Here is a 24137-nt window from a genome sequence, read left to right as displayed (position 1 = left end):
CACACAATGCAATCAGGTTGGCTGCAGATACCCCCACAAAATGCAATCAGGTTGGCTGCAGATACCCCCACACAATGCAATCAGGTTGGTGGCAGATACCCCCACACAATGCAAGTCCCCCCCAGCTTGGAAGGGGGGGCAGCGGGCACAGATCAGCAGGGAAGCCTCCCCCCCTCCCTCACCTAGGGCCCCCCCTTCCTGCGCAACCCCCTCCTCCAGAAGTGCAGCCAGCAGCGAGCGGAGAATAGCTTACCGAGCTTCAGATGATGCTAGCTCCGCTCCGCTCCGCATGCCGCTGCTGGCCTGCTGGTCTCTGTCTCCTGTAGTGACGCTGTCCAATCACGCTCTCGCAGGAAGTACTGCAAGAGCGTGATTGGACAGCGTCACTACAGCAGACAGTGAGCAGCAGGGCAGCAGCAGCGGCATGCGGAGCGTAGCTAGCATCAGGTTGGTGGCAGATACCCCCACAAAATGCAATCAGGTTGGTGGCAGATACCCCCCACAAAATGCAATCAGGTTGGCTGCAGATACCCCCACACAATGCAATCAGGTTGGTGGCAGATACCCCCCACAAAATGCAATCAGGTTGGCTGCAGATACCCCCACAAAATGCAATCAGGTTGGTGGCAGATATCCCCCACAAAATTCAATCAGGTTGGCTGCAGATACCCCCACACAATGCAATCAGGATGGCTACAGATACCCCCACACAATGCAATCAGGTTGGTGGCAGATACCCCCCACAAAATGCAATCAGGTTGGCTGCAGATACCCCCACACAATGCAATCAGGTTGGTAGGAGATACCCCCCACAAAATGCAATCAGGTTGGCTGCAGATACCCCCACAAAATGCAATCAGGTTGGTGGCAGATACCCCCCACAAAATGCAATCAGGTTGGCTGCAGATACCCCCCACACAATGCAATCAGGTTGGCTGCAGATACCCCCACAAAATGCAATCAGGTTGGCTGCAGATACCCCCACACAATGCAATCAGGTTGGTGGCAGATACCCCCACACAATGCAAGTCCCCCCCAGCTTGGAAGGGGGGGCAGCGGGCACAGATCAGCAGGGAAGCCTCCCCCCCTCCCTCACCTAGGGCCCCCCCTTCCCGCGCAACCCCCTCCTCCAGAAGTGCAGCCAGCAGCGAGCGGAGAATAGCTTACCGAGCTTCAGATGATGCTAGCTCCGCTCCGCATGCCGCTGCTGGCCTGCTGGTCTCTGTCTCCTGTAGTGACGCTGTCCAATCACGCTCTCGCAGGAAGTACTGCGAGAGAGTGATTGGACAGCGTCACTACAGCAGACAGTGAGCAGCAGGGCAGCAGCAGCGGCATGCGGAGCGTAGCTAGCATCATCTGAAGCTCTGTATCTATTCTCCGCTCGCTGCTGGCTGCACTTCTGGAGGAGGGGGGTGCGCGGAAGGGGGGGCCCCTAGGTGAGGGAGGGGGGGACGCTTCCCCCCCTCCCCACCGCTCTGTGCCCAATTCCCCCCCTTCCAAGCTGTGCCCCCCTCCCTCTTAGCTCTGGGGCCCCCAGGAGGCGGGGCAGTCGGGGCCCACCGATGGGACCATCGGTGGTTCGGTGGCTCAGTCTGAGCCTGAGCAGCACTGCCAGGCAAATTGACATTTTTAAGAGGAAAGAAGTATGGAATTATTAACATCTGGTTCTGATCCAGCTCTGAAACATGCCTGAAGAAGAAACTTAAAGTTTCAAGAGCTTGCAAAGACATCTTGTACAGTTAGTCATTAAAGGTATCACCGAAACAACTTTTGTTGTTATGTCCTCAGATTCTCCCTATAACTAACACCAGAGCACACGCAACTGACATGTCATTGAGGACCTCCAATCCAGAAGTAACGGGCATGCACCTTCCCACTGTTACTTTTATTCTATAGCTGATTGCTGCTGCCTAGTATTTTGCCTATATGGAAGCTGCAGTCTTGTTGGTGATGATTATGTACATGAAATGTTCATATCAGTCTGTCAAGCAAAATTATTAAAGGCACCATGGTAAAAATAAAAAAGGGAAAACTGTAAAACAAAATTACACATAAGTTCAGCATTTACATATAATACTGAAAGCTGTGTGTGGTAAATGTGTGCGGTCTGTCACCTACTATGTGGGATTTGAGGACTCTGGCAGGGCTGGTGCTGTAGTTCCTGTCACATTGTGGACTGTTTCATGACTTTGTACTGGTTTCCCATACTGGACCCTTTTTTGTTTTTATAGATCGATCTGTGAGGTAAACCGGGGAAGGAGAGGTACATACTAAACGCTTACGCATGTTTGGAGGGTCCTTACAACTAGAACAGTAATACAGTAAATCCTGGCAAGAACCATGGAAATACCCCTTGAAGCAGGCTAAGTCATGTGGAGATAGAGAAAGAGGATTATTCCTCACACTTGCAGTCTTGCCTACAAGACTCAACTGTGGTAGTACACATGTTATGATAAAGACCACTGCCTCAGGTAACTGAGAGTGCTGCAAGACCATTTGCATTGGTTCCATTGCTCTCCTGCCCCCCCCCCCCCCCCGCCACCTTGAGTTAGATTGATTGAACTTTCTCCTATATGAGAACTAGCTATGGTTTTAAGGAAGAGTCGTGGGATGGTCTTGGGGGAGGATGCCGCCAGAACAGACTATTATATTTTATGATGTCTTGTTAACCTCTTGCCGCCCGCATCACGCCGGGGGGCGTGGCCGCGGCGGCAGCCCCAGGACCACCTAACGCCGATTGGCATAAAGTCCTGGGGCCAGCTAATGTAGGAGATCGCGCAGAAGCCTATGACAGCCGATCGCCGTAATAGGGTGGCTGCGGGGAGGGAGGGAGGGAGGGAAGGGTTTTAAAGAAACAGTTTTTTTTTTTTTAAACACGAACAATAATATTTATTATTAAAAAAATAAACATGGGGGGAGCGATCAAACCCCACCAACAGAGAGCTCTGTTGGTGGGGAGAAAAGGGGGGGGAATCACTTCTGCGCTGTGTTGTGCGGCCCTGCAGCTTGGCATTAAAGCTGCAGTGGCCAATTTTACCAAAAATGGCCTGGTCACTAGGGGGGGGGGGAGGTTTAGCCCTGCAGTCCTCAAGAGGTTAAAGGGGAACTTCAGCCTAAACAAACATACTGTCATTAAGTTACATTAGTTATGTCAATTAAAATAGATAGGTAATATAATCTCTTACCCAGCTTGTTTTAAAAGAACAGGCAAATGTTTGTGATTTCATGGGGGAAGCCATCTTTTTCATGGGGGAAGACATCTTTTTGGTTGAAAGGAGGTGACAGGGAGCACAGAGTTCCAACTGTCCTGTGTCCTGATCACCCCTCCCAGCTGTGCGTCAAATCTAAAATTCAAAATTTAAAAAAACAAATGTGCGCCAAAACAGCAGAAGGCGAACAGCAACATCAGAAATCCCATCATGCTTTGCACAGCCTCAGGGGGAAAATGCCCGGGCAGTTTTCTTCTGTGCAGCTATAAATAAGGCTTGGGTAAGAAAAACAAAGTTCTGATGCTGTGAAACTTTTAAAAAAACACCAAGCCTTTTCAGTGCTGCTGAGTAGATTTTTAGTCTGGAGGTTCACTTTAATGTTATGACAACACTGTTTGGTTGTATTGTATCCCAATGTTGGCAGCGTTGTAACTCATCGACATAATCTCAATAAAATTTAACTTTCAAAAAAAGTATACCTGTTACAAACCTTGGCAAACCAAACTGAACATATAATAAAATACATTAAAGAGCATGTGGACTGAAAGCTGTATGTCAAAAACTGCATTGGGTTCTGAAGGAATAGGCAGTTAGGCACATTTTGACCTTATAGTAAAAAAAAGGCCAACTTGCACCCCACTCCTACTACCAACCATGCCTTATTGTTGGCATTATTGTCAGTTTTCTGCACAATACAGACATTCTGGAACTCCGCATAAGTGTTTTTACATAAACTCTGTGTGTGTTTTTATCATATGATCACTTTTTTTTGCCAAGTATTGTGACAGGTTCACCTTTAGTGCATACAGGATGTTTATATAAATATCTATCCTGCTGAGGTGCACATGCACGGCGGGAGCATGGGTGGACATGCCTGCACATTTATACCCTTCAGCCCATGATATGAAGCTTATCGCAGAGAGACGAATCCCGCATGTCACAGAGTCCAATCGGTCCTTTGCTACTGCTGAAGAGGACCAAGTTACATTGATGAGGATAGAATTCAGCGGCCGTGATAACTCCCATCAATTCCTCCATGTTAACAAGCTTAATATCTACAATATTAAAACTTCTATCTGTAGTTTCTAAATGCCATAAATGAACTCACAGGTCATCAGCAGAAAGGTATTGGTGGTTAAAGGAAATTGATCATACATCAAGAAATATCAAAGTATTGTAGAGCACACTGAAGTAAAGAAATGATTGTTTAACTTGTTCAGCTACACTTGTGCTGAAGGAAATCTGAAGCCTGTAGCTGACATGTTAGAGCTCTAAGGCTGGAACCGCACATGCCCATGTGGAAAATGGGAACATACACACACATGTTTATGTACAAAAAGTAAGTTTTTTTCCTGTATGTTAAAATAACGTTCAAGTGTGAACCATCCCGTTGACTGAAATTTTTTTTCAGTTGTAATGCGATTTTGCATGTGGAAAAAAGCGTGCGATTTTGAGAAGTGTGGTTCAACCCTTAAAGCTTCTTTCCTGTAGGGGTGAGTCACAGAGATTCCCCGCATGCAAATTCAGACAGTGAATCACAGCAAATTTAAGTGTGTGGAAAAAACTGAAGCCTGGAGCAGCTTTTTGGACTATGCATCCAAACCCTTATAGCCAATTAGCCATGTATGGCACGGCGAGAGGGATTCGGATACACAATCACATCAGCACAAGTGCCGATGTCCGTTTCTTAGTGTGGTTCCTCTATTGCTTTCAGCTGATCACATCCAACATCCACTAACGCAGTGCAGCCAGTGGTCATGCATGCGCCACCTAGTGTTAATTAATGGGGAGCTTTGGCCTACAGGAAGCAGAAAAAAGACTATGGTTAGAGCTCCAACATGATAAATAGGCACTCGGCAAGGTAGAACACACACCACTGCACTGTGGGTAACAGCATCTCTGGATAAGACATGAAGTGCAGTAACTAGCACTATGTCTTCTGTATGTTTTTATTTGTAGCCTTTAGTTTATCTTAGTTTTGGTCAGCTGCTCGAGTGATTCTCCCCAGTACTACAGTAGACAGCAAGTCTCCCCTAGTCTGCTACTAGGTTGTTTTTTTTTTTTTTCTAAAACAGAATCACTGAGAAGTAGGCATTTGCAGTAATCTGAATAACCACTGGGAAATTGTGAATGTTTATCCTCCTGGAACAGATCTTTTCCCTGAAAGTAATTATGTTGTCTTCCCACACAGCTCTATGTACTTCATCTGTGTGTGTGACTAAAAGGACCCACGCAGTGGCTGTATTTTGTACTTCCTGACTTCAATGCATCTTATTTATTCCAATTGCACTGATAACTTACATAGAATGTCCTTAGCTTTCTGAGAAGCTAATTAGTCCCTGTAATCAGTTACCTTGTCATCCACTTAATATGGTAGATGGAAATCAGAATCAGAAGCCAGAGAAACAATTTTTCAGATAAAAGGAATGTGATTGGGTAATTTTTTAAATTTTTGACTGAACAGCACTTTTATTACTACAACTACAATCTGAATATGCATCTTTTTTGGCTAGTGTTTGACCAGAAACTATGCAAAATACAAAGCAATTCAAACACTGGACAATGGTCTATGCTGTTTTGCTTGCCAACATTATCAATGCAGGTTTACGGCAATAGATGCATAACATTGAGAATTCAGATTCCAATCTATTCTTTCTTCATGAGGGAGCTTCTTTTAAAGCTATTCTAGGAAATGCTATAAACCCAATGTTTGTTCCAACATTAACTGCATACTCCATATCTTAAAATTCAGCATTCAAACACCACATTTCAGCTCCACCTCACATGCTTTGGAATCACTACATGCAGATGCCTGTGCATACAACCTATACTGTGAGTCTGTGATAGCACTCCTAAAACAATGAGAACTGCAGGGATTGTTGCCACAAAGGCTGTAATGCTGTCTCTCTGCTAGTGCAGACAAATGGCAGCAAAGGTGAACCCCCTGGAGTGTAGGCCATAGTCCATGGAATAATCCTGCAGAAGCTTGCTAGGAAGTAGCAGAGTCTCTGCAAGGGCAGCAACACAGGTCACGGTTCCTCTATGTTGGTGGCAACTCTCCCAGGCTATGAAGGAAACCTCTCCTTCAAAGCAGTTTCTATACTAAAGGATGAGTGATATTAAGAGCAGGGATTTACTAATGGAGATATAACGTAAGGATTTATTTATTATTATTATTATTTATTTAAATAAAATCTGTTCTTATGCGCTTTGAGTCCTATAGGAGAAAAGTGCTATAGAAATGTTATTGTTATTATCTTAACATATACCTCTAAGACATTACATACATTGAAAGTAAAAACGCAATGCATTCTGGTAAATAGGAACACTACAATGAGCTTCTGGCGAACCACAAAACACACAAAATTAAATCCACAAGTGGGAAGGAACAAGCCCATACAGGAACTTCTAATAGCAGTCACATTATAGTTGGGTTACACTGTACATAGCAATGCACATGTTACAAAGGAACTGTAATGAAAATACTATAGTTAATAAAATGTCTCTTTTTAAATTTACAATATTCTGTTATAAATGATTTAGTTAGTGTTTGCCCATAGTAAAATCTTCCCTCACCCTGATTTACATTATGACATTTATAACAGGTGGCAACATCTTTAGTCCTGTCAGGTGCAGCTCTGTGGAATGTTCATTTACTGAAAGTTCCAAAGCCAGTAGAAAATATACCTGGTTACCCAGAATGCTCCAGGATGAGAATTCCACATAGCTAAATAGCCTAAGCTAGGCATCACTGGGAAGGCGGGGTTATACACCAATATACAGCAATATATAGCTATAGGAAGTATTTCTGATGCTCAAACCAGGAAAATGACTGTAAAAGTGGGTATTGTAAATGATGTACTGCATTCTACTATATGTCACTACAGTGCTTCCCTAAAGAGAGACTGTAGTGAAAATAACATAATGAATAAAATTGCTTAGTATTCATTTATTAATTATTTAGTCAGTGTTTGCCCATTGTAAAATGTTTCCTCACCCCAATTCACATTCTGAAATTTATCATGGCATCTTAAGTCCTGCCAGGTCATCTCTGCCGAATGTTTGTTTACTGAGCGTTCTAGGCACAGAAGGAAATACTTGTTGGAAAAAGCTGTTATTTTCCACAATGCAACGAGGTTCACAGATAGGAAACTGTCAGGGCCATGGCCCACAATGTCAGCCATACAGATATCCCGTAGATCTATTTGAGGAAAGGTAAAGATTTCTCATAGGAAAGGGGTATCGCCTACTGAATGGGATGAGGTTCAATCCTGGGTTAAAGTTCCTTTTTAACCCTAAATCACTATGCTAAATAGTCTGGCTTTAACTGAGTATATAAATGTAACCATCAGCATTACTGCTCGTGGTTTGTTTCATTTGACTAAACATTCTTGTCATCTTATCAGCATGCACTATACATTTTAGAAAACATGCTGGACACAGAGAGAGTTTTCTGAAGTTAGGCATATGCAACTTTCACCACAAGCAGCACCTCCCTAATGGGAAACCATTAGGGAGTAGCAATTATTGTATCACCTTCTGCTGCTCAATCTCAATCAGATTTGTGCTGAAATCACTTTGAAAACCAATCAAAGCATTACTACCTATAGCTTTGCATCAATCAGCGCAGTACACAGCTATGTTGCTGCCGATCCCCCGCTGCTCCTCCACGCACTCCACTGATAAAAACAACGGCCAATCAACTGTCAGTCAATATTTTTATCAAAAATGAATCATTTTGAATTTACTTTTGTTAGATTCATGCATATAACAAATTGAGCGTCTAATCAGTGAAAAACATCTCACGTCGCTGCTCCATTGTGTCAGGTTATATGTGCCATATTTTAGCAAAATAGAAATTGTTTTTTCTTACTAAATATAATAAATTCGTGGAACTCAAATGACAATATATGTGTTGATATTAACCGCCCCGCCCTTTTTTACTACTGTTTTTAAGTACAGTCAGTAAGCTGCTGCTGTTATTGACAATTTCTTGGCCACAATATTAAAATCTACATGGGATATAATATTGGTTTTCATATTGCTAAATATGAGAAACGGCGTGTTGGCAGTTGAAGTATGGTTATTTAACAGCTGTATGCTGATGATAGCCTTGTTTTATACAATCTTTATCACCACCATGTCTACAGATGTCTTTGACAATGTCATTTTGGATGTTGATGTTCTTGTCATTTTTTGCATGATCTGCAGCACACATGCCCTCTAGGGGCATTTCTGCACAACACCTTTCTGAAGTCACCATGGAAACGAAGTCATAGTAATAGATTCTTGGAAACAGAAATATTAAAAAAGTTACCATTATTCTGGAAAAATATCCTTTTTGTATTCACATATTTGCAGTAAGCTGTGAAGAATTTCCTAGAATGTGTACCATGTAGTGGATGTATGGCCCATGTCATGTATAAACTGTAATTATAGAAATGTAAACTGCAGGATAAGGTGTTAAGAATGGATTGAACAACATAAAATAGATACGGTAATAAGACATTTATGCCTTTACATTCCTTTTTAGTAAATGTAAAAGACAGAATCTTCCTTTCTCTACATGAAACTACTTTACAAAGCCATTTTAGCTAGCAAACCAGTAGAATTCATAAGTGATACTGAAAAACACATCTTGATTTAGTAAAAATAATAATAAAAGGGTTTACATGAAGCAAGGGATTGTGGACAGTTGACATGGACTCTGGTGCCCAGTAACAAGTCTACGAAGGAGTTAATTTGGATGCCATTGCTTTGATCCAGTGTTGGGGATGAATGTAATGAAAGATGAGTATCGGTTAGGTTTACCAATTAGGGCAAGGAGTCAGTTAGGACAGTTAGTGAATAGGGCTAAGTTAGGGTAGGGGGAGGTTAAAGAGGAACTCCAGTGAAAATAATGTTATAGAAAAAGTGTTTCATTTTTACAATAATTATGTATAAATGATTTAGTCAGTGTTTGCCCATTGTAAAATCTTTTAAGTCCCTGATTTACATTCTGACATTTATTACATGGTGACATTTTTACTGTTGGTAGGTAATGTAGCTGCTGCATGCTTTTTTGGCAGTTGGAGACAGCTGTAAACAGCTATTTCCCACAATGCAACAAGGTTCACAGACAGGAAACTGCCAGGAGTACCACGGTCCTCAGATTTCTTGTGGGAGGGGTTTCACCACAATATCAGTCAATAAGCGTCCCCTGATAGTCTGTTTGTGAAAAGGAATAGATTTTTCATGTAAAAGGGGGTATCAGCTACTGATCGGGATAAAGTTCAATTCTTGGTCGGAGTTTCTCTTTAACTTTAGCCACGGACCCTGAACAAGCATGCAGCCGATCAGATGTTTCTGACATTATTGGCCTCAATTCACTAAGATCATGCAATTCACTAAGATCATGCAATTCACTGAGATCATGCAATTCACTAAGATCATGCACATAATAAGGCAAGAGAAAACTTGCCACCACACAGTGAAAGATTTATCTTATCTCTTCATTCCTTAAAGTGAATGGGAACCGAAATTTAAATAAAAATGTCAGATACTCACTTAAGGAGAGGGAGGCTCTGGGTCCCATAGAGCATTCCCTCTCCTCTCCCGGTCCCCGCTGTTGCGCTGGCTCCACTGTAGTGGTATTCGACGTTTTCAGTCAAATACCGCTGTTTCCCCGCCGAAGGGAGACTTCGGAAATGCTTCAGGAGCCCGAGTGCTCCTGAAGACGGGCCACTCTACACTGCGCACACACGAGTGCCCTCTATGACGCGCTCACACGTGCGCAGTATGGAGCCGCCTGTCTTCGGGAGGACTCGGCTCTAGAAGTCCCCACAGAAGGGATTTGGACGGGGGAGCCAGCACATCAGGAAAGGAGAGAGAAGGCTCATTAGGACCAGAGCCTTCCCTCTCCTTAGGTGAGTATCTGACTTTTTTTTTATTTTGTTATCGATTCCCATTAGCTTTAAGTTACCTCCTCTGTAATTAAGTTACCTCATGTGTAGTTAAGTTACCTCCTCTGTAGTTATTATGTAGAATTTTGGAGTTATTTTAAGGATTGAAGAGTTAACTTTAGAGATCTCACCTTAACTTTAGAGATCTTAACTTAAAGACAGAAGAGTTAACTTTAGGTTTGCCTGAATACTACCTGCCTCCTCACCATGATGATAACTCTAGAAATGTTATTAAAGACAGGAGATAAGCTTAGTGAATTGAGGCCATTGTTAGATATGGCAAGATTAACTGTATACTTGTTTTCAGTGTTATTCAGACACTACTACAGTAAAATAGACCAGCAGGGCTGCAAGGCAACTGGTATTTGTCAAGAGGAAATAATTATGGCAGCCTCCATATCCTTCTCACTACAGTTGTCCTTTAAATCCAAGCTGTACTGAAATGCTAACACTTAAAATCTATCAGCAGGTAATGCAATACATATGTATCAGTTTTTCAAGGTTACCTATAATCTTCAATGATCTTCAGCCTGGAGTTGCTTTGGTAAGCCAAAACAATGATATTCTCCATTCCTTTGACTGTTGTATTCCAGTGTAGTCAGTTATATGCATAATCTCTAAGTGCATAAAGTTCTGTGTTGAACTGAATGCTGTGCCCAGTCTGAGATTCACTGTTATTGGGCTGTTTCAACATGAAAGAAAATTCTGCCACTAACTTGGAACTGGAAGTGCAGATAATAAAACTAGCTTATTATGCTTTACTAGGCCTAAGGCCAGTTTAAAACAGGCGCTAGGCTGTGGCCCACCCCACCACGCTGGTCTCTCTCTTTTAAAATTATCCGCTCACCACGGCACTTGCCCAAGCACTTCATGCACGCACCTGCCCGGCCCCCTTCGGGACCCGTGGGCTTCTGCCGCGCATCATTCCGCCCCAGCTCTCGGCAGTGTCTCTGAGTCCCTCCGTGCACATGCGCAGTGCAAAAAATCACTGACACACAGATATGGGACGCAGGGACACTTGCGTTTTATTGTATAGGATGTTCTACTATTGGAGGGTTTAAAGGATACCAGAGTTGAACATTATACTAAAAACGGGGGGAGCAGGCATGTATCAGGTGCAGTCCACATGCCCACCGCTCCCCCCGTTCTCCTCTGTCCCCTTCCTTTATAGCGTAATTCCTCCGTGGCAGCTGAGTCCAGGTTGCTGGAGTTGGGCGGTATTGTGCAGTGGCCAGGAGTGCTCTGCGCATGCGCATGACGGCACAATGACGTCATTGTGCCGTTGATTCTTAAGTAGTGTGTATATATTAAATACAATCTTTTGTTTCGGTCTGAATCATCTTAACGAAAATATCATTGGCTAAAAATTGTACTATTAATGGGCACCTTTAAACCTATAACTGCTCCACAAGTCTGTACATCTGGTGGATGCAACCATGCTCCACCTGCTGACTGCAAGCGGCCGGTAATATGAATCATTCATAGAAAATAAACTATTATATTAACCTGAATAAAAAAACAAAAGGCCTTTTTGTTTTGTACTCAGTGTCGGACTGGGAGCTGGAAAAGCTGAGAAAATCCACTTGCTGGCCAAACAGCAGTAATTAGGTGTTGCTGCTCACAGTGAAGACTTGCTGCAGGTTTCTATTGGGAGTGACAACACAGGGTTACTGCTGCTTGGCCAACAGGTGGATTTCCACTTCCCAGTACAACACTGTTTGCACTCAACGTTATAAAAAAAAAACTATTGTTTTTTTAAAGACATTTTTTTAAAACAGAATGACTGTCACTGACAGGTGCTTTATTGAGAATGGCATTGCTCAGTAATAGAAGCTTTGTCTTGAGGGACAGTTGCCACTTGATGGCACTATTCTGTTGTAAAGGTGCCCATACATTAGAACGAATATGGGCAGATTCGACCAAGAGACATATTTATCTCTAATCGAATCTGATTAAAGATAAATTTGTCTCTAATCGAATCTGCCCATACACTACAGACCGATTCCCTTCCCATTTCAGCATGAAATCATCAGGGAATCGGCTGAGCCGCCGGTTCCCCCCCCTGCCGCCGCCGCCGCAATGTATAAATGTATGTTGTGTAGTGCATTTATACATTACCCGTCCTGAAGCAGCACGCCAGGTCCATCCGTCCATCTCGCCGGGTAAGCCGCATACACGCCAGCGGCGCATAGCGTCTGACGTCAGCCGCTATGCGTCTTCGTGATATCAGACATAGCGCGGCCGGCGTGTATGCGTAACCCGCTGAGATGGACGGATGGCTGACACCGGACAGGTAATGTATAAATGCACTACACTACATACATCTATACATTGCGGCGGCAGCGGCGGGGGTTTCATAATCTCGTCGCTCGTTCACAATTCGGCCGCCATACCGCAGCGCACCCAACCAACCAACCTCGGCCCGACATTTTCCAACATGCGCGATCAACTGCGCGGCCAATTTCTGTCCCGAAATTGGTCACTTTGTCAGTCGGGCATGCACTTGGCAGCACCAATTTTGATCCAATTCGATTATAATAATCGAATTGGATGGTCGCTTGGTTGGTTGGTCGCCTAGTGTATGGCCCCCTTAAGACTGATCTCTCATCCAACTAGCCTGTGCTGACACTTTCCACTGAGATCAATCAGTTTTAAATCATGATTAGTGCAGGGCTGGTTGTAGACTTTTTGCTGCCTGAGGCAAACTTGTAAGGATGAATACCCCCCCCCCCCCTCCCGATTAGAAATGATTGCACTGCACCCAACAATTTACTCTGCTTTATTTAATGTTCTCACATGACATGCTGCAGCTCAACACAATAGCACACTGGCTGGCTGTGAGTCTGTGACAAACAAACTGCTCACCCTCAGCCACTCCATTCCTCCTCAGGAAGGTACACACAGTACAAAAATGCTGCCCCTGAAATCTCTGCGCCTGATGCAAATGTTTCACCTCACTTCATGATAGAATTGGCCCTCGATTAGTGCAGTGACCTAGGACACTATTGTATACCGTATATTCCGGCGTATAAGATGACTGGGCATATAAGACGACCCCCCAACTTTTAGAGTTAAAATATAGAGTTTGGGATATACTTGCCATATAAGACTTACCCCTCTTCCAACATACACCAAATAAAAATGTCATATACTGGAGCTATGTATGAACAGATACTGTTGTTGTACAGTCTGTGGTACCCAGTATATAGCAGTATATAGTCAATTGACTGGTTGGATTGGTCAACTCTCCCTCTCCCTAAGTGGATTGGTAAGCTCTCTTTGTCTACCTATTTATCTGAGCGGTATGCAAGAATAGATTGCGCTGTGTCCATAAAACACGCCTCTTTCACTTGTCTGGCCCACCCTCGTATCCCATTTATCTCCTTTTTTGCCTCTCAGATCTCACACGTGCGCCTGCGCCGCTTCACTACAGTCCTCAGCAGCAAGATCTGAGAGGTGATAACAGGATAGGACGTATCGTCCGGCATCAATGACACCCGGCGTATAAGACGACCCCCCAACTTTTCAGAAGATTTTCAAGGGTTAAAAAGTAGTCTTATACGCAGGAATATACAGTATTTGTATAGTGCTTTACAGAGTCCATAGTCATGTCAATAAATGTATGTTAGAGGATCCCATAATCCAACCCCTACCACAATCACAGTACAATGTCCCTAACATAGGCTAAAGGCCAATTGTAGGGAACCAATTAAATTACCAGCATGCTTTTGGGAGGAAGTTGGAGTGCCTGGAGGAAACCCATGGAAACAGAAGGAAAAAATACAAACATTGCTGTAAGGTGAGAGTACCATCCACTGTGCCACTGTCCCTCCCACTTACTGCTTTCAATCCCCCAAAAATTAGCCTCAGGGTGGCAATGTTGATGTTTTTTTTCACCATTGTATTTAAATATCTATTTTATAGAATGGTTACATAGAATTGTCCACCATTTACACATTTTATCACATTTTCTACAAAACTGATCAAAATTCAGCAATCCAAAGAAAAGTAGATCATTTCCACAAATACTCAGAAAAGTTAAATGATTTGGTTCTATCATGTATGGCCATCTTTACACTGTGGGGAGAAGATGAGATTGTGAGCCCTCCAATGGACATATAATGACAACAATGCATTGTAGTCTGTAAGGGGCTGCAGAGAATGCCAGCACAATATGAATTATTAGTATAATAATTACAGTCATTCTTAGCATTATTAAATTCAAGATTTATGTCACTGTCATAGTCACCATTATTGTGTGTCATCATGCGCTATGTTGTATATTATCAAAGCAACCAACTATCCTAGAGCATGTAAGAACACCTATCTCTTCTGCAGTCATGGGAAACTGACGCTATGTACATATGCGATTCTATCACACATCACACTTTGTTGCTGTAAACATAAAGCGGCAACATAGTGGCATAGAGTAGAATGCAGTCAAATATTCAGGATGCTGGTTTTAGCATCAGAAACACTTCCTAAATCTATTTATTGCTGTATATTGGTATGTAGCCCTGCCCTTCCAGTGATGCTTAGCCTAAGCTCTTTAGCTATGCAGCATTCTCCTCCCAGAGCATTCTGGGAGAACAGGTATATTTTGTACTGGCTTTAGAACTCTAAGTAACCAAACATACAGCAGAGATCACCTACCAGTACTAAATGTGATAAAGTTTGGAATGTAAACCTGGAAGAATTTTACAATGGTCAAACACTGACTAAATAATTTATAAATTAACATTGTAAAAAATAAGCAATTTAATTAAGTTATTTTCACTACAGTTCCTCTGTAAGCCTTATAATACCCTCAATTCCCATTGCTTTTAACAAATATTAATAGATTTTCGACAGTTTAGGGAATGAGCACTATACATATATGCTGCTTTGCTGTACCCATGGCAGATTGCTATGACATTGTGGGGCTGCTGTGTACATGCTAGATTATCAGCTAATATGGCCCAAAACAGTCACCTCGGCTGAGCTTTCACTAGTGTATGTGCACAGGAGGTTTTACTGAAGAACACAACGAGCAAATGATCTAACAAGTATGTAAAAATACTTCAGTCTCTCTCTTCACATACATACAAACTGAAAAAGAATGGTATATAAAACAGAAGGACAGAATCAACCTATCAGAATCCAAATACCATGGTCAAAGGAAGCCTGGAAGTACACCTACTCACAGCTATGCTATCAGCAGTTACTATAGAGACATGAGCTTTCCGGTGATTGGAAAATTGGACACACCCCCTGCGCTGCAAGCACCTGAAAGGTCCAGACAGTTGTCATGTGAGTGCCTTATGCAAATAACATCCTAGAGTCACTATTTACCTATTAACTAGGCATGCAGGAGTCTAAAGCAGGATCAGCAAGAGATCATAAAAGAATCTCATAACGTCTTATGGTGACTGCTGTAATTTAGCTCTATCTGATATCCATTTTACTACATGCTACTTCCCAAGGCTCCTCCATGTGCTAATTTGATTACACTTTTCTTGCACATACTGTACATGTTATATGTGACAGTTAGGGCTGCCAATAGGATATCACAGGGGGGACATTAGTATGGGGCCTAAGATGAGGGAGATGAGGCTGGGGCCCAAACTGTGTAAGTGCCACATGGGCCCCATCTGCAGTTTGTGATTGGCTGCAGCCAGGATGTGCGCCCGTGGGAGAGGGGGCGGGGGAGTGTGTGTAATGTGAAAGCAGACCAGCAGATCATCAGCGTAGAGTTCATAACTCACCTAACTCCACAGAGTGGGAGTTCTCTCTTTTCTGCATTCCTCTGATCATTCTGCAGATCTCTCTAATGTGGAGGGGGCCACAGACTGTTTCACCCCCCCCCCCTCCACATTAGAATTTAAGGGGGGGGGGGGGGTGTCTGATTAAAGAGAAGCACTGGACAATTTTTGTGTGGAAGAGGGCAGCAGCTTTTCCCAGCATGGGGCCAAGAAATTTCTCATGGCGACTTTGGTGACAATACTGGGTCCAATAGCAGCAGCATGATCTGGCATGGTTTTGGATACGTCCTTGGCGTTAATGTGTTTAGAAATCATGGATTTACAGCTGAATAAATTATCATTCTCAATTTCTTGTGATAGGTGGAAATAATCTTATGCGTGTAGCTTTCTAAAGCCCTACCAAAATATAATGAAAACAGCTATTGCAAGCTCAAAATCTGAATGTAAGATAGAATAATAAAATGTGTTTATCATCAAAACATACAGTCAGAGGTAAGGATATGAACATAATCAGTCATTTTAATTGGAGAAATGTGTGAAATTAAGTGCTTAGGAAAAAAAAAAACATTAGTCCACAGAAAGGCTTGCATCTGACATAAAGCATTTACCGTAATTTCTTTTTTAACTACCACAAACTCAAAAATGCAAGCTAATTGCATTGAAGTTAACACATTTTGCTAACTGGTGTAGAACTTGTCCTGCATGCCAAGTCAAGTCCATAGTCAAGCCCACATCACCAGGATTTGTGGTTTCAACACCTTCAGAAGATTCTTGTATGTGATTGTTATTGCAATCCAAAACTTTAAGACACCACAATAAGAACAGCCAACTAAAATGTAACAATGAACTTTCCCAATGATTTATATATATTATGAATGTCACCCATGACCATGAGATGACAGTTGATGGACCCAGCCATTTTCAGATATATTGGGTAACAATATCATACCTATATAGGCAGAATTACAGTAACTCCTGCAACCTGCTGGCCAATTATGTGGGTTAAAATTAAAAAAACCAAAGCTGCTCTGATCTCTTTTATTCTATCTTGAGATTTTAATGCACTGGTATCATATGTCTTTTGTTTACTGCCCTTCCTTGTTTATAGCTATAAACAGGAATACTGAGCAAGGCCAGGCAGCATTGTTTATGTCAGTGTGCCAGCCAGTAACACTTTTAAATTACGCTAAATTATTTGTATCTCATACAGGCCTGATGTGAGGTAAAACAATAAGCAAGGCCTTTACATGCAAGAGCCAGCTACATACTATTTTTCCTTTTGCTCTATTTCTCCCTATTTTAATACTCATTTTTTCCAGCCTTTTCTCTAGGCAGATTATCATAGAAACGTGTAATAGTGAAATGCTGAGAAACCCTTAGGACCTGTGCACAGTGCTCAGTTGCAATGCAGAATAATTCTGCATGTCAACTCACTGCCCATACAATTCTATGGGCCTGTTCACTGTACTGCATTGTTACAGATCGCGTTATTCTAACTCGCTGCATGCAGGCTTTGTATTAACATCTATGTCCAGTCTCCATTGCAATTCACACTCATTATGATGCGTGCGTTATGCAATGCACCACTGTGAACCTAGCCTCAGGGAATGTAAAAAGGTTGGGTAAAAACGTGATATTCTGTTATACCGACGGCTTTCATTATTGTGATCTTAGAACAACATGAACATGCAATGCAAACCTAGCAGGGCAACAGAACGATAAACAGATAATGATAATAACAGGGGCAACATAATCAAGGCTTGAATTAAATGGCACCTTACATCACTCATCAGTGGTTTTATTTTAGCATTAGCAACATAACTGACACTGTGCATACATTAAATAGCTGAATTCAGGAAATACGGGGGTGAGATTGTGCAGGATTTCCAAGGGCCCTCAGGCTTAGTCCTGGAAATGATGTATTTGTAACATCTCATAATAGCAACTACGTCTCAATCTGAGATATAGCATGGCCAAATCACAACTAGTGCACATAGAATTTGTTCTGAGAATTATTTTTATTTTATTATATCTGTTGCCTTGTATACATTTCTCACAATGTAAACTCAGTCAATTGTATCAGTAGGAATAACCTATATTTTACTTCATTTATGGAAAGCGATCTTTAGATGCAGTAGCCATGCCCACAAAGCTATATGTAAAATTGCTTTAGCTAAAAAAGTAAACAATGGGCTTTGTAGGCTGCCTGAAGATGTACATAGCTTGATGGATAATTCTACAAACTGAGAGTTTAAATGGCTCTATCTATCTATCTATCTATCTATCTATCTATCTATCTATCTATCTATCTTATTGTCAGCTTACTAGACCATTTTTGAAACAGTACAACATTGTGCAAAACATGGAGGTCCAACCAGATCTTTTTAAATTTTTCTCTAAAATCTACAACCATTTCTCTCCCCTAACTTTGACTTTTGTTTTTGTCTTTAACTAAAATGATTCTGAAATCTCTATAAAAAGCAGTGACAGTCACTGAACTAATTTCATGTCTTGAGCTGTCACTGCTGGTCCTCACTCGCATATGCTAATACCAAAATCCAGCTATCATCAAATGTGATGAAATTCTTGCCCAGCGATTGGCTGAACATCACTTGGAAAAGGAAGGAGGGATTGACAGGGCAACCAGGCATTCAACCAGGCAGCAGTGCAGCAAGACAGACCTCTAGTGATACAGGGAGGTATAGAATTAATTGAGTGACCATCAAAGCGATTAGAATAATTTTCGTTAAAAATAGAACTCAAATAGAAAACAATTTATTGCAGTCACTGAACTCAATAAATACTGATCAAGTACATCTTTATATACAGCTAGCATAAGTACGGTACCTGATTTTGTTTTTATATTAGCTTCGTGTAATCCCCATAAGGCAGCTCACAGACAGGGAGGAAGGGGCCTAGCACTGCAAGCCAGTCACTTCTACACTGCACAGTGCTGTTTCTATAGCAGTGGGAGCTTAGTTGTAGGAGGGGCGAGCAGAACGATGACTCATCCATGTGCTGCCTACTTGTGGACCAATCCACAATGTTCTATAATCTAGGAACCAATCAGCAACGTTATTCATTACTTGGACTGCGCTTACAGAAGACGAAATCTAATTGGATACACGGAGTTACTGCACAGCATTACTTAGCACCTTGGTGCTGGCCTTCTTGCACCTGGCTATAAGATGCTTGATTAGAGATATCATTATGGTTATGCGCTGGAATACATGTCCTCGCCTATAATGTTGGTTGTCAGATTGTATATGTTAATAGCTATGTACATATACAAGAAAAAAAAATATCAGTGGACTCATTCACTAAAATATTAATAGAAGCAGCTGGTAAAAGTCATCCTCAGTCACTGAATCAAGTCTGTATAACTCAAGTAAGTGCTGGGTTATTGTATGTACATAGGTAAATACTGATATGTTTACCCACACGGACTCACACAGTATAAAAGGCATGGCACAAGTATATAACACCACAGAAGAATAAATGGGTAGTGCAATTTCCTTATAAAGTTGTACATTGAATTACCGGTACCGAATGCAATCTATTTTTATTGCTCATATATAATTGTTAATCAGGGTTATCTGTGGTTTGTTCACATATTGCAGTACTGTGGTGTGCATCAGATATTTACCCATGTCACGTCAGGTATATATGTGCAAACAGCAGTTATTTACTTGTCTGACAGATGTGCACTGTTACTAACAAACATATTATTTGCTCTCCTTCCCGTACTTTCCATAGGAATCCTTCACCCACATGGCTTTAATAGTACTAATATTAATATAATATTAATAGCAAAGTGCCACTAGAAAATTATACTTTAGTCTTTTAATCTCTCTCTCTCTCTCTCTCTCTCTCTCTCTCTCTCTCTCTCTCTCTCTCTCTCTCTCTCTCTCTATATATATATATATATATATTTACACACAGTACATACATACAGGTAATATACAGTATGTGTAGGTACATGCATGCCACATGGTTCCATTAAATACAGGCCTCTTGTAGTGTAACTTGTAGTACAGTGGATATTGAGATGAGTATTTAGTTGTTTATTCAGTTTTTTTTATGTTGGTAATAATAGAGGGGTCCATTCTTTCCAAACATGTAACTAAAGCCTTACCTTGTGGATCTGGAAATGTCCCAGTGCTTGTGTGCTTGACCTAGGAGAAACCAGACCAAATATTATTTTAATATTTTCCATCAGATCACCATAGGAACATTTGTTTGTGTTACTGTTTTTATTGTTGTTAACCCAACACATTCTTTGTAGTTTCTCAAGAAATAAAACATGTTTCCTTAACCCAGCAGTAAATAAAATATCTGGGCCTTACAATTTACAACAGAATGCCCTCACCTGGAGAAAAAAATAAACATATATTATATATATATTTCATATCTGCTGTATTTGAATATTTAAATTTTTGGATACAAGTCAGGGGGGGGGGGTGGGAGTGAATTGCTAAATAAATATTGTACACATATTGATATAATGATGCTATTAATCGTATGCTATTCTCTAGAAATATATTTCAGTATTATACTACTGACCACATATGAGATCTGTAAAACTGAATAAAAGTATAAGTATTAGTTTCTTGTTTTTTTTTTCTTTACACAATTTAAATAAAACATCATGACCTCTGATTTCCAATGTATTCACTATGTATTGCCTGTTTGTAAAATTCATGAAGATCACATCAAGGCCTTCTAGTTTCATAAAGTCATGTACTTTTCATCCTTTAGAACTTTTAAAGTATAATGGTTATGTGTTATGTTATGTTATGTTCTGTGTAATAATGAATGTCATGTAAAGAGAAATAAACAATCAGACAGCTGGCACCCCCTACGTATCTGTTTATATGCGTATGCTTTAGATAAAATGTGTACTTACTGCAGACACCCAACTAAGAAACTCAATGATGGCTTGAGCCTAGGAATTAGTGCTGGTGTTAAGCTTTAAAAAGTTAAGTCTGGCAATAAAAGAGTCCTTTGTTTCCCCGTTTTTAGCAATTCCTGATTGATTAATTTCACAGTGTAAGCTCTCCATCTTCCCCCTGCAGACAGAGAATCAGCCCAAATAGAAAGGGGGATTCAAAATCAAGTTCAGTTTGTCCAATTAGCATGACAATGATGTCTGAGGGGAGAGAGGTCTCTTGAGGCAGAGGGTCTGCAATGAATAGGCTTTACTGGGGACATTTTCCCAGGCTTTACAACAATCCCACAACTGTTTGTTTTGCATGGTAAACGCTTTATTATGAAGTTTGTCTTTTAAGAACAAGAAGAATTGATCATCGGTATACAGCTTGGGCTGAAAAGACTTACACAGGGAGTAAGCAGGAGGCCAGACTGCAAATGTGAGTAAGTTCAATGATTTAAAAAAATAATAATAATAATAATTAAAAAAATAAATTATATATATATATATATATATATATATATATATATATGTATATATATATATATATATATATATATTTAAAATTGAGAATGCGAGGATGAATAGTTAACACATGGAGTTACTCAGTAAAATAAATCAAATGCGTATTCATAACACTTACTTGCAAAAACAGGTTTCAAGACAGCATCGCTTCATCTTGTAGATATGGACCATAAGACAATATCAATAGAAAACTATTTCATAAAGGATGCTAGCGGGCTATTCACAGACATATCCTCTGTATAGGCAGGGGATGAGTGAGCTGGTCCCCAGCCTGGTGCATGGTGAGATGCTCTGAGTGGGGGGAGGGAGGCAAGCCCCTCTGTTAACTTATTTGTAATAATTTGATGTCTTGCACTTATTTTCTCACGGCTCCCACAAGAGGTGTCTGGGATTCAGAATCAGCCCAAGCTGTTGCAGACGTGTGCAGAAATCCTAAGAGAGGTTCCCATTCATTGTCCAGAGTGCATTGATATCTATTGTGTGGGCTCTGCGTGATCTATTTTGCTTTTTATTCACGCCTTTTAGGTACCCCCCTACTCAAGAGCATAAGAATATCTTATGAGATCCCATTTAACTCCAGGAGACAGCGAGACAGCAATAACAAAATCCCACTACCAGCCTGCGTAGAAGAACATCCATTAAACTTGGAGATGGAGTAGACTTCAGCAGCAGCACAGATCAGACACTGTAGAAGGCATGTCCACGTATATTTTTCATTCGTCTTCTGCTATGGAGGTTTGTAAAAAGACGACAAGCTATTGATCACCCATGCTCCGAACTGCCATAACTTACACCTGGATGAGTGCTCTTTCTTAGGGTGGAATTAAAGTTGGTGGTACTTATCAGGAATGTCCTGGATCCTAGGTGAGGTTTCAGCCGAAGACAGTCTTGCACGGTGCTTCCTGTACAGAAGAGACAGTTGTAAGACGAGGCTAGTGCTGAGAGCCCAGTGAAGTGAGTGCAGAGGACCAAGTAGCTGACAAAGCAGAGAGGTGAGATGTTGACAGTGCATGGAGATGTCATGGTAATGTGGTTGGCTGCTGCCTGTATAAGAAGGTGTTTAGAATGCATTGAAGTAGTGCAAGAAGGTGCAGTGAAGGAAAGCAGTGAGGTACTGGAATTCCAGTGGCATGTTGAGATTGGACAGTGCAGTGTATACAGTGGGGGTGGGGCAGTGAAGCTGAAGATGCAGGTGTTGCAAGTGAACTGGCAGGTTGAGAATGAAGTAATGAGTTGAGAGTGCTGTGGGTTGGAGAGGAGAATGCTGACAGTGCAAGGAAATGGAGTGAATACAGGGAGAGAGAATGCCAGACTACATAGGAATTAGGAAAAAAGAACAGAGCTGTAGACATCATTGTCTGGTTTACTAGTGCTATGAATGGTCTGTGAATGCTGTCAGATGTAGATAGTGGAAAGATGAATGAGCAAGCTTATTTGCATGCCACGAGTTTGGCACTGGCAGTGAATGAAGTGATGGAAATGAAGATGCTGCCTTTCCATGTGCATTGAGGTGCCTGCTTTCTCTCGTGCAGGGTGCTAGCTTGATCAGGGGACACGAGTGCTGTTGGCAGTGTGCTGAATGCTCGGAGCTGATAGCTGCAATGTACAATGCAGTGACATGGATGAGCACACAGATACGATGTGTAGTGTGTAGATGCAGTTTGATAATGCTACAGACAAGAGATGCTCGCTGACCGTACGATAAAGCGAGAAGGATGCTGGAGGATGTATCCAGTGCGATGGGATGCTAGAGGATGCGAGCAGTGGACTGAGATCTCATCAACACAGGCGATCTAGCAGCTGAACCCTTTTAACCCTCTCTCAGCCGCATGCATTACCCCCATGTCTTGGAAGACCAGAATGTTGGGCTCCCTGCCCTACAGCCGCTCTCTCTCTGCCGAACTCCTGAAGCCTCACACCTCATTGGGATCATCCGAACATCCATTTTGGAAATGGAGAAGAACACAAGAAAAAATTCCCCCTTTTTTGGTTTCTCCTACTTGCCTACACGCAGTGCTGTGTCCTGACGTCAAACCCCAGGATAGGTCAGCTGGATACACATTTTAATGCATTTTACTTCTCACAGGGAGGGGGCATCCTCATTAACCCGCGGACTGTGTGTGTTTCACTGGAAAGAGGATAAATGGGCACTTATAGAGATATTTTCCCAAATCACCATGCAGTAGTATACTGTAGTAAATTCCACTGCTTTTTACTGGTAAATGTGAGTTTTCAACATATAAATGAATAGAAATATGTACACACTCACACCCACGCATACACATACACACTAGCATACACATACACACTAGCATACACACACACACACACACACACACACACACACACACACGTACGTACACACACACACACACACACACACACACACACACACACGTACGTACACACACACACACGTACACACACACACACACCTAGGCTATTTTAAATATACAGTGGATGTTTAGTCAAACAAAGTTTTCCTCCTGACCAAGTAAGGTGCCCACTACTAATGATACAATCTTATTAAATCTATGTAGTAGAAGGGTTACCAGAGTGAATGCATTTTGAATAAATAAGTCTCTTAAGTTATATAAAAGTGGTAAGTGAGCACCTTTATTCTAGGCGAGCACTGGACTAACATCACTTTGTAATGCTTAGTATATGTTGCAGTTCTTGAAATGAACACAGCTGCACAGACCTAAGTGAAAAACCTTTAGCAAATCACTTCACAGCACATACACACACAGGTATGCATATATCACATGTGCCTATACCCATAGACATATCA

At 41.7% G+C, this 24137-nt stretch overlaps 1 long non-coding RNA gene across 4 annotated transcripts in view; it reads right to left on the bottom strand.

Moving 5' to 3' along the window:
- Positions 1-23291, bottom strand: part of LOC137550586 (uncharacterized) — a 143863-nt gene extending 120572 nt beyond the window's left edge. For 2 of the 4 annotated variants that reach the window (XR_011026940.1, XR_011026937.1), the window contains exons 1-3: positions 23042-23291; positions 21465-22248; positions 20027-20066 (exon numbers count right to left, since the gene is read on the bottom strand). This is a non-coding gene — a long non-coding RNA (uncharacterized lncRNA). The remainder of the gene's footprint in view (positions 1-20026; positions 20067-21464; positions 22249-23041) is intronic. The other 2 variants (XR_011026941.1, XR_011026938.1) reach the window with 2 other exon arrangements.
- Positions 23292-24137: the final 846 nt, after the last annotated feature.

Source organism: Hyperolius riggenbachi, chromosome 1 (genome assembly GCF_040937935.1).
Source record: "Hyperolius riggenbachi isolate aHypRig1 chromosome 1, aHypRig1.pri, whole genome shotgun sequence".
NCBI classification, from domain to species: Eukaryota; Metazoa; Chordata; class Amphibia; order Anura; family Hyperoliidae; genus Hyperolius; species Hyperolius riggenbachi.
This window is presented reverse-complemented; position numbering and strand designations above follow the sequence as displayed.